Consider the following 15,313-nt stretch of genomic DNA (forward strand, 5'->3'; position numbering starts at 1 on the left):
TGACTTTCTCGGGAACTTAGTTGGACTTACTTTCCCTCCTTTGCTTCCGCATTCTTTCTCTGGCCTTCCTGTTCCCCCGGATCCCACTTCCTTATTTGGGTAAAGCTTGGAATGCAGGAGTTGCCCTGGGTTTTCTCTTCCATGGCATCCCAGAAGCTTCTCTGTATGTCTAGCTCCTCATTATAGTTTACAAGCTCTTCACATTTTCTTGCTATAAATTCAGTCCTCTCACTGAGGTTTCAATGCTATAGAATATGTTTTTTTTTTATATTCAAACTTTCATTGTTGTTATTGTCAAACATGTATGCTTTGTGGTGCTGGGGATATCTTTCTGTATGCTGTGAATGTGTTGCTCTGATTGATTGATAAATAAAATGCTGATTGGCCAGTAGCCAGGCAGGAAGTATAGGCAGGGTAAGCAGACAAGGAGAGTTCTGAGAAGAGAAAGGCTGAGTCAGGAGATACTTCCAGTCGCCACCACCATGAGAAGCAAGATGTAAAGTACTGGTAAGTCACAAGCCATGTGTCAACTTATAGATTAATAGAAATGGGTTAATTTAAGATATAAGAACTAGATAGCAAGAAGCCAGCCTCAGCCATACATTTTGTAAATAATATAAAAGAGTCTGTGTGCTTATTTGGGTCCAAGTGGCTACAGGGCTGGCGGGTGAGAGAAATTTGTCCTGGCCAGAGGCCAGATGGGACACAAGAAAACTTCAGCTACAAATGGCACCCAATAGCAAGAGTTTTCACCTAATGAAACCTACTTTTAAAGAGCAACAAGTTGTTTAAATATGTTTTACATTGTTGTGGATTTTAGTTTATTGATGCAAGTTTAAACTTAATTTTGTTATACTGTATATATATTTCTACTCTCATTTGCGGTATTATGTTTATATAACTCATTTAGATTGTAATGGATAATTAAAAAATACAGATTAATAATTAGTCTTCTATGATAGTCAAACTTATAGTCATGTTAAGTTTTTTAGGTATACATTGATATAATTCAATTAGGTAGGTAATCTTCAAACACTTCAAAGACCTACAGAATATGGCATTTAACATGTTTTTAAAAATTTAGACTTTCTGGACAATGAGACATGTCTGCTCCTGGCAGTCCTGACTTACTTCAAAGAAAAGGATGGGCATAGAAGACACTCCATAAAGGATTTTTCTTCTTCTTGACCAAAATAGCCATCTGGAAAAAAAAAAAAAAACTGTTCTTGCCTAAACTGCTTAAAAACATGTATCGACTAGACATGCAGGACCCATAGGAAGGTGACCACTGAACTTTGCTTGGCAAAATGGTCCTTCAGGTTCCTGCTTCACAGAGGAAACTGCCAGACATTCTACAGGACATAGAGAGAAATAACTGAGAGACTCTAGGCCTATGGGCTGAAGACAGATACCCTAACTTTATAGAGGAACTTTAGATAACTGTCCAGGCTGCCAGCTATCTCTGTCTACTCTTGCAAGACTGCCAAAAGTTGCTTGCATCCTTCCCCTGTTTCTCAGGTAATATTATATCCTTCTGAGGTCTTTGATGTGGTTGAAGACTATATAGTTATAACTTTCTTAGTTATGATTAAAAAGTAAGTTAAATATGAAACCTTAGACTCACAAATATAAGATAGATAAGATATTTTCTTTAATTTTGCCAAATACAAATAGAGTAGGTATTATAAATAGACTAGATATTGTAACTGTAATTCTTGCTTGATAATTCTTTTGTTATATGTAATTTTACTATGTGAAAGTTAAAACCTTCCTTTTTGAAAAAAAAAGAAAAGGGGAAGTGCTGGCGATGTCTTTCTGTATGCTGTAAAAGTGTTGCTCTGATTGATTGATAAATTAAACACTGATTGGCCAGTAGCCAGGCAGGAAGTATAGTATAGGCAGGATAAGCAGAGAGGAGAATGCTGGGAAGTGGAAGACTGAGTCAAGAGAGGCTGCCAGCCACTGCTGCCATGAGAAGCAAGATGTAAATTCTAGTAAGTCACAAGCCATGTGCCAATTTATAGATTAATAGAAATGGGTTAATTTAAGATATAAGAACTAGATAGCAAGAAGCCTGCAATGGCCATACAGTTTGTAAGTAATACAAGCATCTGTGTGCTTATTTGGGTCCAAGCAGCTACAGGACTGGCAGGTGAGAGAGATTTGTCCTGATCACCAGCCAGGTGGGACACAGGAAAACTCCAGCTACATTGTAGTGATGATTTTAAATATATTCAAAGTTTCAGATTATGTAAATTGATTCTACTATATAAATGGTTTTGGATATCAAGTTCATATATATGACTTTCATGTCTGTCCTGTTTGGTTCTTTGTTTTGCCATTCTTTCTACGTCTTTAGACCAGTTGGAATGAATTACACAAAAGAGTACCCTTTGGCCTCCTGGTTTGTGGTTAAGTCTCACTACAGTTTTTCACCAAACAAGTGGAGCAAGGTCAAGGAATAAGACTCAGGTACTCATTTCCTTGATGCATTTTTGCATTTTTCTTTTCTTTCTTTCTTTCTTTCTTTCTTTCTTTCCTTCTTTCCTTCTTTCTTTCTTTCTTTTTTCTTCTTTTTTTTTTTTTTGGAGACAGGGTTTTCCTGTGTAGCTTTGCACTTTTCCTGGAACTCACTTTGTAGACCAGGCTGGCCTCGAACTCACAGAGATCCGCCTGGCTCTGCCTCCTGAGTGCTGGGATTAAAGACATGCGCCACCACCGCCCAGCTTCCTTGATACATTTTTAAAAAATGGTTTAAAATTCTTATATTGTTTAAAAATTATTAATCTCCTGAACACTTGTTTAAATTTTTTCATTCTTACTTCCTTTTCAATAATCTCCCTTTTCTAGGATGCCTGCCATCTCACTTGCATACAGTATATGCCTTAGCAAACCCATTTCTTGGTAAACAAAGTCAGCTATTCAAATGTCACTGTGACATATGAGTTCCTCCACATCCCTGAGGAACATGTGATTTATTTTATGATTGCTTCAATTACTTTTAGTTGTGGCATGCTGTAATTTCGTGTTTTAAACATTTGAAAAGCCCTTTTACTTTTCACGTCAATGTCAATTTTCTTATGGTACAATATCCAGCTTACTTTGAAGACATGGCAGGGTTCAGGGTTGTTTACAATCGCCTGTTACAGACTAAATGGCTCTTATTTCCTGCTTAAGACATTTACAATTCTAACCCTCTTTTATTCAGACACTTGGAAAAGTCAAGTAGTGTAAATTCAAGCTCTTGATCTCTGGAAAATGCATAGATCTAGCTATAAACTCAGAGGGCAATTGTTACATGTGAGCTTATGCCAAATAGATGTACTTTGTCCTTAATCTTTACAGCCCACTCCATATTCGCTTTCCTGTGCCAATAGGTGAGTTTCTCTTCATTCCTCCAGTATTTCATAAAGGTTGTAGTGCTTTGATGTAACCATGTCTATGGACAGTTCTATCGTGTCTCCTCACTTCAAACAGAGGTAACAGCTCATCTTTCTTTATGAACCTTAAATATTTACCTGTTTGAAGACAAAGCCAACATTTGTTGGAGCGGGGTAACACTAGCAATAGCCAAAATTGTATCTGGGCTTGCATTGCTTTTTGTTTCAGAACTTAAAAATTCTCCTTTTTTTTCTAGTTAGGACATAAAAGGATATTTGTTCACTATCATTCTATATCTTCTGTGTATTTTGTCAGGAGTATCAGATTGTTCAATACATTAAATTGATAGAGCTCAATACTATTCCAGTTTTTTTTCACTTTAGCAAATAACATATTTTATACAAGATTATTTTTTCAACTGGAAAACAAGTGTCTTACACTATTTGGTTTTATACCATTTAAACATGCAACATATGCTAGGTATTTAATAAATATTTATGGAAAAAATTGAAATAATCAGTGAAATGAACTGTTTTTCCCTGGAATATATTTACATCAAAGCAAAACAGACTTAGAATAAAAAATGTACAGAATGGGAATTTAAGAAGTTCAGTAACTTCTTAACATGATAAAGTCAGAATTATATTCATACCTAACTATGCAAAAAGGTAAAATAATACTAACACTGGTGATTTTAACTGTACATTCAGGGTATTGTTTCTAGGGAATGCATTTCTATTTAGCAGATAGATATTTCATTGGTGAACATAATCATTTTATGCTGGCTACAACATTTCTTCTAGATTTACTTTCTTTTAAAATACATATATGTTTATGTTTCCATATGCTGTATGTGCACATGAGTGGAGGTGTCAGTGGAGGCAAGAGGCATTGGATCATTTGGAACTTGAGTTATAGATGATTGTCAACTGCTTAACATGGGAAATATGGGTCCTCTGCAAAAGCAGTATGAGCTCTTAAAAACTGAACCATTTCTCCAGCCCCTTGGATATAGCTTTACTAGCATTTGATGAATCTAGATTAAATGAAACATTCAGATTTTCACAAGAGCTCTATTTTGACTTCAGTAAAATCAAGGAGGTTCCATTTTTTCTTAGTAAGCCTGAAATGTATGAATGACATCAAAGCACGTTTAGTTTAAGTATGAAAACCCTAGTTTAAGATAAGGAAGCAGGAAGTTTGGGATTTAGCTCAGTGGTAGAGTGCTAGCAAGGCCCTGGGTTTGGTCCTCAGCTCTGAAAAAAAAAAAAAAAAGATAAGGAAACAGTTTGGAGAAGCATCTTTTTTGTTACACTTGCATGTACTTTTTTTGTAACATTAAAATTCAAGTCAAGCAGATACAAATTTTAAAATATGTTCTACCTTTAGGAAAAATGCAAATCCAAAAGTATATAAGTGGTCTATTATAGACCAACTCCAAGTAGATATCATGAGAGTAAGCTGGTAACTTTAGCTAATCACATTTTATCAACATACTGAGCAATCTTACTATCTTGAATATTATATATATGTATATATATGTAGTGGATATTCAGATATAATTCTACAAACCATAAACATGAATAGTTTAATAATGTGTTTCCCATCCTAGGTGTATGGGCAGAAGTTAGTATTCTCTGACAGAAGGCACTTTATCTTCAGTATATGAAACAGAAAAACATCCATTATGATAAATGAGGAAAAGATTCTTGTTTGCTTCAAAATAAGGAAACTATTACATCCAAGGAAAAGTTAAAGGCAACATACAAGTTACAGGTTTGAAATTCTTTACTTCTTAGGAAAATACATTGATCATAGAGTAGAATTAATGTTTCCATTTATGCTTTACATATTAAAAATAATAAGTTGTAAATTTTAATTTTGGAACAATTTCCGTTAATTTAAGTAACTTTGAACACAATGTTTTGAACATATATTTCTTTAAGCTAAATATTTATAACCAAAGGTTCAAGCATATTTTTTCAGCACTGAGGCTCAAATCATAAAACTCATCTTAGTTATATTTTAAAATTCGTTGACTAAGTGAACATAGTTTGAAACAGGTGAAAGAAACTTACTTTTTTATAATATACTTTGATTATGATAAAATGTAGGTTAGCATGAATATATTTTTTTGCTGATGTCTTCCTGAGGGGCTTTGCCTGGATAAAGTATAAAGTCAATATGCATAGATCTATGTTCTTCTATTAATTAATTTTTTTCATTTATTTTACATGGAAATTTTCTTTTTATTTATGTTTAAATTTGGGAAATCAGTATGTACTCAGAAATCTTAGTACACATAGACAAAACAAATACACAGTATACATGTGCATAATTAAATAATGAAACAAACATGTCTCTGTGTGCTTAATAAATACCTCAGATACAGGTATACTGATAATATCTAACAATTCTAACAATTTGAATACCTAAACATTAGATATCTGTTTCTATATTCTGCTTCTCAATTAAAAATAATAGGACAAATAATTATTTTAATATTGAAGCAAGGAGATAAGATGGACTGTAAATGTTCATAGTACAAACAATGTATGGGAAGAAAAACCAGACTTATAAAAATAATAGTGACCAAATTTAAGAATGTCAGTTGGATCTGGGATACGCTGAGGCAGGGAGAAGAACCCACAAGTAGAATATATTGTATGAAAAAATTCTATTTTCAATAAAAAATAAAAGAAACAGAACAACAGCCGTTGATTAAAAGAAAATTCAGCACTCCATATATTAATGTGTGCATGAATGGTCAATGATGATATAAATGGAGAAGAGAAATCTCTTGCTTATGTAACAATTCAAATTTTAAAAGGTAAAAAATAAATAAGATTATGATTGTGCATTTGACCACTGAAAAAACATAAATGACCAAGGGAAGAATCATCAATGGAGGATTTTAAAACTAGGTAGTGAAAATTTAAAGAAGGCTTACTAAGTTCATTAAACTTAGGAAGATAAATATGTCATGTTTTTGCTTAGCTGTATGACATATATATGGGATATATATATATATATATATATATATATATATATATATATATATGGTGATATTGTGTCCCCCTATATATTGTGCACCCTAATAAATTTATCTGGGGTCAGAGAGCAGAACAGCCATGCTGTGGATATTGCTGTATATAAATAAAACACTGATGGCCAGTGACCAGACATTAAGTAGGTTGCCAGGCAGGAAGTAGGTGGGACAAGGAGAGAGGAGAATTCTGGGAAGCAGAAGGCTGAGGGGAGAGACATTGCAGCCACCACCAGGAGAAGCAGCATGTAAAGATGCCGGTAAGCCACCAGCCACGTGGCAAGGTATAGATTTATAAAAATGGGTTAATTTAAGATATAAGAACAGTTAGCAAGAAGCCTGCCATGGGCATACAGTTTATAAGTGATATAAGTGTCTGAGTGATTATTTTATAAGTGGATTGTGGGACTGCGGGGCTTGGGGAACCTGGAGAGAAGCCCTCCAGCAACACAGCCACAAGATATAGAGGCCAGAAAATGGTGGTGCACGCACACCTTTAATCCTATCACTTGAGAGGCAGAGATCCATTTTGATCTCTGTGAGTTCAAGGCCACACTGGAAACAGCCAGGTATGGTGACATGCACTTTTAATCCTAGGAACTGATGACAGGAAGCAGAAAGGTATATAAGGTGTGAGGGCCAGGAACTAGAGGTGTTTAAGCTTTGGGGCTTTTAGCAGCAGTTCAGCTGAGATCCATTAGGATGAGGACTCAGAGGCTTCTAGGTTGAGGAGACGAGATCGGCTGAGAAGTTGGCAAGGTGAGGTTTTATCTGTGGCTTGTTCTGTTTCTCTGATCTTTCAGAATTTACCCCAATAGCTGGCACTGAGTTTTTTATTAATAAGATGATTGAAGATTCGTTTTACATATATATGTATGTAAAATATATCTTCATATAGTTTCAAAAATGTATGTGCACTATTATATATGTATCTCCTAAAAATAGAGATCTGTGTTTAGGGAGAAGGGGAGAGTGGGAGGGACGACAAGAGAGGATGATGAGGCGTCCACATGGCAGAAGTCCATGACATACTTGAACAAAAGTGTCATAAAACCTTTACTTTGCACAATGAACTTACACTAATAGCTTTTTTAAAAAAAGCATGATAAGACCCAGGATACTGAAATTGGATCTTAATTAATCATCTCAGAATATACCTATTAATTATAAAGCAAAAAATAGTTTTACAGTGGAGAAACCCGGGAAATAACCCATTATCCCAGTGATTAAAACTGAATAGCAACAGGAAAAGAACAAATTCTCCTCAAGTTTCTTTTGTTAGAACATCCTAAGAAAGACAACACCAGCATTTCTGTGCTGTTCTGCTTTATTCAAACTCTAGTTTAACCATAGGAACTATTATGCAAGCATAATCCAAGAGATATTATATAAAATAATGAATTCATACTCTCTCAGACTTCAAGAAAGAGGAGGCAAGACTGAAAAATTTCTCCAGACTAGTGGAGATGAAAGACAAAGGACAAATGAATACCCAATCATGAACTAAGCTACGAAATAGAAAAGTTATTTTGGTGCATATACTGAATTTGGGAAACTGATGAAATTTTGACTCCCGCATTAGGTAGTAAAAAAAATCTACCAATAGTAAATTCCAAGTATTTTTCCTGTTTTATGTGAATGAAAGTTTTCCTTGAGTAAATATATACAATTACACCTTTGATCTGAGTGTCTCCTAGTGTGTAAGGCATGGCCCTCAGCTGGTAGCACTATTGAGAGGTGATTGGGTCATGAGAATGCTAACTTCATTAATGAATTAACTCATCAATGATTTCATAGCTGAATGGGCTATTAGGATTTAGGCCTTAGAGGCAACTAGATCACTAGGGAATTTTGAGACTTTCACCTCTTCCTTTCTCATTTTGTCTACTTCCTAACCAACGTGAGGTGAACGGCATCTTTTACTATATTCGCTTGCCACCAGTGTCTCATGCCTTGCTTTAGTCTCAAAGTATATCCTATATAGTCAGTATATCCAGTGTCTCCTGCATGCTTTCTGCTTATGGTACTCAATCTGGCTTACCACGGACTGAAATGTCAAAAACTATCTGAAGCACCTACCTCTATCTTAATTTGTCCCCCTGACTATGCTGTCACAATGAAGGAAAGCTGACTATCACACACACACATCATTACAGACAATGGAGTCTCATATCAGTGTGTAATGTGCCTTCTCATTGGAGAATATTACTCACATAAAGGAAATACAGGAACTTTCATGAAATTAAACAGATAATAATCAAATGTGGAAAAATACTTGCTTTTGCAGAATCTATATTAATGGAATAAAATGAGATTTTTGTGTGACTGAAAATAGCTCTTAGGTTATTTCACTATAAAATATAGAAACAAACAATATGATTTGTATTTATAAACAATATCAGCTTAAAATGTAAAGATAATTGCTTTGAGTTTCTCTCCATTTAATTTGATGTTGGCTTGCTGTAAATTGCCTTTATTATGTTTAGGTATGATCCCTGAATTCCTGATCACTCCAAGACATTTATCATGAAGGGGTGTTGTATTTTGTAAAATGCCTTTTCTTCATCTAGTGAGATGATCATGTAGTTTTTTTTTCATTGAGTTTGTTTATATGGTGTATTACACTGATGGACTTTCGTATGTTGAACCACCCTTGCATCCCTGTGATGAAGCCCACTTGATCATGGTGGATAATTGTTTTGATGTGTCCTTGGAGTCTGTTTGCCAGTATTTTATTATTTTATTGAGTATTTTTGCATCAATGTTCATGAGGGAGATCGGTCTGTAGTTCTCTTTCCTTCTTGTATCATTGTTTGGTTTAGGAATCAGGGTAATTGTAGCCTCATAGAAGGAATTTGCTAATGTTCCTTCTGTTTCTATTATGTGGAACAATTTAGAGAGTATTGGTATTAACTCTTCTTTGAAGATCTGGTAGAATTCTGCGCTGAAACCATCTGGTCCTGGGCTTTTTTTGGTTGGGAAACTTTTAATGACTGTTTCTATTTCCTTGGGGGTTATTGGACTATTTAAATTTATCTGGTCTTGATTTAACGTAGGTATGTGGTACCTATTCAGAAAATTGTCCATTTCTTTTAGGTTTTCCAGTTTTGTGGAGTAGAGGTTTTTGAAATATGACCTTATAATTCTCTGGATTTCCTCAATGTCTCTTGTTATGTCCCCCTTTTCATTTCTGATTTTGTTGATTTGGATTCTCTCTCTGTGTCTCTTGGTTAGTTTGGATAAGGGCTTGTCTATCTTGTTGATTTTCTCAAAGAACCAACTCTTTGTTTCATTAATTTTTTGTATTGTTCTCTTAGTTTCTATTTTATTAATTTCACCTCTCACTTTGATAATTTCCTGGCATCTATTCTTCCTGGGAGACTTTGCTTCTTCTTGTTCTAGAGCTTTCAGGTGTGCTGTTAAGTCACTAGTGAGATTTCTCCAACTTCCTTATGTGGGCATTTAGTGCTATGAATTTCCCTCTTAGTACTGCTTTCATAATGTCCCATAAGTTTGGATATGTGGTGTCTTCATTTTCATTGATCTCTAGGAAGTCTTTACTTTCTTTGTTTATTTCTTCCTTAACCCATTGGTGATTCAGTTGAGCATTATTCAGTTTCCATGAGATCGTAGGTTTTCTGTAGTTTTTGTTGTTGTTGAAATCTAACTTTAGACCATGGTGGTCTGATAGAACACAGGAGGTTATTCCAATTGTTTTGTATCTGTTGAGATTTGCTCAGCTATGTTCATATAAGCATTGTTTGTAATAGCCAAAACCTGGAAAAAATCTAGATGTCCTTCAACTGAAGAATGGATAAATAAATTGTGACACATATACACAATGGGATACTACTCAGCAGAGAAAAACAATGACATCATGAGGTTTGCAGGCAAAGGGATGGATCTAGAAAAAATCATCCTGAGTGAGGTAACCCAGACTCAGAAAGACAAATATGGTATGCACTCACTCATAGAAGGGTACTAGATATAGAACAAGGATCACTGGACTGCTGCTCACATCACCAGTGAGACTACCTGGAAAACAGGACCCCAAGAAAGACATGAGGATCTCCCAATGACGGAGAAATGGCTGAGATCTACATGAATAGCCTGGACATGAGTGGGAGCAATGAAGGGCAAGGGTCGAGGGTACGAGAGCCTGTGGGAGCAGTAGATCCCAGCTGGATCAAGAACAGATCAGAACAAGAACAGAGCAAGGAATAGGAGACCATGGCAAATGAAGACCACATGAGAAAAGGAAGAAACAAAGTGCTAAAGAGGCCCACAGAAATCCACAAAGATAACCCCACAAAAGACTGCTGGCAATGGTCGAGAGACAGACTGAACTGACCTACTCTGGTGATGGGATGGCCAAACACTCTAATAGTTGTACCAGAAACCCCATCCACAGACTGAGGAATCTGGATGCAGAGATCCACGGCTTGGCCCCAGGTGGAACGCCGGGAGTCCAATTAGCGAGAAAGAGGAGGGTTTATATGAGTGAGAATTGTTGAAACCAAGGTTGGATAAAGCACAGGGACAAATAGCCAAACGAATGGAAACACATGAACTATGAACCAATGGCTGAGGGGCCCCCAACTGGATCAGGCCCTCTGAATAGATGAGACAGTTGATTGGCTTGATCTGTTTGGGAGGCATCTAGGCAGTGGTACCAGATCCTGGGCTCATTGCATGAGTTGGCTGTTTGAAACCTGGGACTTATACAGGGACGCTTGGCTCAATCTTGGAGGAGGGGACTGGACCTGCCTGGACTGAGTCTACCAGGTTGATCTCAGTCCTCAGGGGAGGCTTTGCCCTGGAGGAGGTTGGAATGGGGGTTGGGCTGGGGGGGGGAGGAAAGGGGAGGGCAGAGAGGGGGAGAACAAGGGAATCTGTGGCTGTTATGTAGAACTGAATGGTATTGTAAAATAAAATAAAAGGAAAAAATGAAAAAAAAATGTAAAGAGAAAGTATTTTAATACAAAAATTTAGAGAAAGAAAAATAATAACCCCTGTTTACCAAAACATTGTTTACATCAAAACATCTAAAACAATAAAAAGACATGTAGTTATAATTGAACATGTAGACATTTCTTGTTTTTAGATAACAAAATACCATGAATATACATATTCCTGATAATTTATAAGTTTAGTGTGATAATGCTTTTTGTGCACATGGATATGTCTGTGTGATCCTGTGTGTACAAATAAACATTTATTTAATGGATATACATATAGAAGACAGAAGTTCACATTTGGTTTCTTCCTTAATTGCTTGCCACTTTGTTGTCTTAGATATGGTCTCTCACTGAATTTGGAGCTCACTGATTCAAGCAGATAGGCCAGCCTCCAAGCCCTTCTGATTTTCTTGTCCATGAAGTCCCAGGTTTTGTATCATAGGCAACTGTATCTAATTTTTCTTTATTTACTACTTTGGTAGGTGTTGTGGATCAAAATTATGTCTTTTTTTTTTTGGTTTTTCGAGACAGGGTTTCTCTGTGTAGCTTTGCACCTTTCCTGGAACTCACTTTGAAGACCAGGCTGTCCTCAAACTCCCAGAGATCCTCCTGCCTCTGCCTCCTGAGTGCTGGGATTAAAGGCGTGTGCCACCACCGCCCGGCTCAAATTTATGTCTTAATGCTTGTGAAAAAATCACTTTAATGGATAGAGTTATTTCCCTGACTAAAATGGTGTTTTTATCAACCTTTTTATCTTTAATAAGAGATGAATAATTTTAAAGTTAATACAGAAAAATAACCATGGAAGCATACATAATAAAATTCTGTAAAAGAGGAAAAATTAAGATCAATTACCCTGCCACACATGAAACAGACATATTCTTAGTTTCATTCATAGTATCAGAAGTACAGATTGGACTGAAATTGGAGTAGCATTTTTAACTAGTAAAACAGCAATAATTCAAATCCTTGATATTTAGCAAATTAGTGCTCCAGCAGACACTCATATGTTCCTCATTGAAGTTGAAAATAAAATGTTATAAAGAGTTAAGAGGAGACTAATGGTATTTGACAAAACTTCATGCGCATTTGAACTATAAAGAAATTAATCAATTTGAAAAGAAATAGGCACTATGTAAGTCTTCAGTAAGCAAGCTACAATCCATACAACTGTAGGGGTTATGCAAAGAGTAAGGGGTTAAGGGAAAGGGGTGGAAGTGGGATTATCATGGGAAGTGAAAATAGACTAGAGAGGTATGAATGGAGGCAGAATGGGGGTGGGCAGATAGAAGAGGAAGATCAGTGGGGAGTGGGAGGGGAGAGGGCAGTGAAGGACAGAATACATATATGAGGGAGAACAGTAAAAACAAAGGGCCATTTGAAAGTTCATATGGAAACCCCTGACAGTAGAAGTTTCATAAAATAGCAAAATGATCTAAATGAAATCTCCAAATATGATCCCCAACTATATATCTTTCATCATCAAATTAAGCTTCCAGTCTAGGAATGGTTTACATCTAATCAAGTTGTTGGCTAAGAAAGTCTCTTCAGAACCCCAAACAACCCCTTATGTATTGCTAAGGCTATTGGTTGCTCTCCACAAACTGATGATAAGGTCCTTTTGCTGAAGACAGCATGTTCATGACTCATTGAACATGGAGAAGTTGAGCTGGTGCCTACATAGAGTCTTCACCATCACTGACTAGTGTTCATGATTTTAGAAGGTACTTTGCATGCTACCAAAGGAAAACGGTAAACACCAACCCAGCTATAAGCCATTCAGTCTACAAAGATAACCTGCCCTCAAGATGCACTAGTAATTGTGACACAAAGCTTGTAAAACCAATATCTGATTGAATTTAAGGCCCACTCCATGAGATAGAATCCATCCCTGACATTGCTTGGATGAACAAGAACCTGGGTCTAAATTAGTTCAGACATCTAGAGGAAAAACCAAATACCACTGTTCTTCTAGAGTAACAAGACAATAAAATGACTCCTAAGGACATTTTACTATACTTATAGACCAGTGCCTTGCTTAGCCATCATTAGAGAAAGTTTCTTCTGTAGTAGATGGGAACAGATAGAGACTTACAGAGAGATAATGTGCAGATTGTGAGAGACCTTGGAACACAGAGTCTTAAATGAGATATCTCCATCAAATCCTTCCTCTCAGGGCTCAGCGAACCCTGTGTAAGAGGAGGCTAAAAGATAGTAAGAGCCAGAAAAGGATGGAAAACACCAAGGAAACAAGATACAAGCATAGCACACACACACACACACACACACACACACACACACACACACACACACACACACACATGAACTCACAGAGACTGTGGTGGCATGCATTGAGCCTACACTGAGCATACAGAGGTCAGGACCAGACAGATTTCCAGCACTGAGAAGAGAAGAGGACACAAGCCCCCATCCCTAAGCCAGATGCTATCTTCAATAGATAATCACTTTCAAATGGAAAATCAGATTTTTGCAATAAAATCTTACTGGGGATATGGACCACTTTTAAGGGCAGGCCCCATGCTGAGCAGTAGATGGCTAACAAAAACTGAACTCAATGGCATCTTTGGAAGTTCTTTGTCTCACAATGCTTTGTTAGGGCATTTTCTTTGGTTCTTTTTCTTATGTTTTTAATTTATTTATCTTATTTTATTATTTCTCTTTAGATGCCTGTTTTTTTTTCCAATGAGAGAACAGGTGTGGATGTGTATGGCAGGGGACATGGGGAGACTCTCAGAACAGTTAGGGAGAAAAAACAGTAAACAGAATATATTGTATGAAACTATTTTTTTAATAAAAGAAAAATAAAAAAGAACTGGGCAACATGAATATAAGATTATTTCTTCAACAACATGAACACAAATATGCACACAGCATAAAAAATGTTTCTGCAGCGTTGTTTGTAATATTTGTAAAATTACAAACAAAATATTGTAAATAGCACACATGCCCAAAGAATGGGTAGGAGGGGATATTCTGCACAACATGTCTGTTATTCACAGGGCTGTACAGTTGCTGACTCACATATGGTAAAATTCTGAAATTTAAATAAATAGTTTTCTGCTGTCCTATGGTGAAATAAAGATCCCAATTCCATCTGGTATTATGTGTCTGTAGATAACAGTTTTGCCAAATGGTCATCCTTGCTCAAGGGAGCAAGCACAGTTCTTGCTTAGTAGTAAGTAGCATATGTCATTATTTGAAAATCCATGCACTCTTCCATGAAAATCAGATGATAACTTGTTCTCTATACTATAAAATCTGCTTCTTACTATTGCTGATGTCATGCCCACCATTCCTGAGTAGAACCCCTATGTGACTCTGAGTGATGTATGGGGCATTCTTCCAGAGGGCTGTGAATTTACATATTAAAGTCTTCTGTCAATATCATTTGTCAAATGATAGGTGCTTCCATCGTTACTGGGATTTCCCTGTGGGTCTGTGAAGGGTATAGAGATGAACCACTCCAGAGACTGTTTCAGGGAACATCATCTGCTTTATTGTACAGGAACAACCACTTACATAGTGGAAGCCTTTCGACTGGGGTTGGTTAGCATATTACCTTGGATTGGACAGTGAGAGATCATACTGCCAGAGTCTATGTGCACAGGAAGCGTGTTAAAGGAGACACGGAGAGTACAGACTCAGAAGCAGGCCTGCTAAGGACTACTCATCCTACTTAAGAATTCAGTGTTCTGACTTCTTGGAACACACAGGAGCATGGTGTGCCATGCTTCTATTTAGAAATACAGTATGCCAGGTAGGCTGGCTGCCAGATCTTGCCTGCCTTTTCTACACTTCCCCATTCTATGTCACTTTCCTTTACTGAGAGCAGAGCTCCTTGATCGATGAGCAGAATATGCCAACCAATATATTACAACTAAAAATATAGTAGCATAGGTAAACAGAT

Source organism: Peromyscus leucopus, chromosome 10 (genome assembly GCF_004664715.2).
Source record: "Peromyscus leucopus breed LL Stock chromosome 10, UCI_PerLeu_2.1, whole genome shotgun sequence".
In the NCBI taxonomy this organism is placed as follows: domain Eukaryota; kingdom Metazoa; phylum Chordata; class Mammalia; order Rodentia; family Cricetidae; genus Peromyscus; species Peromyscus leucopus.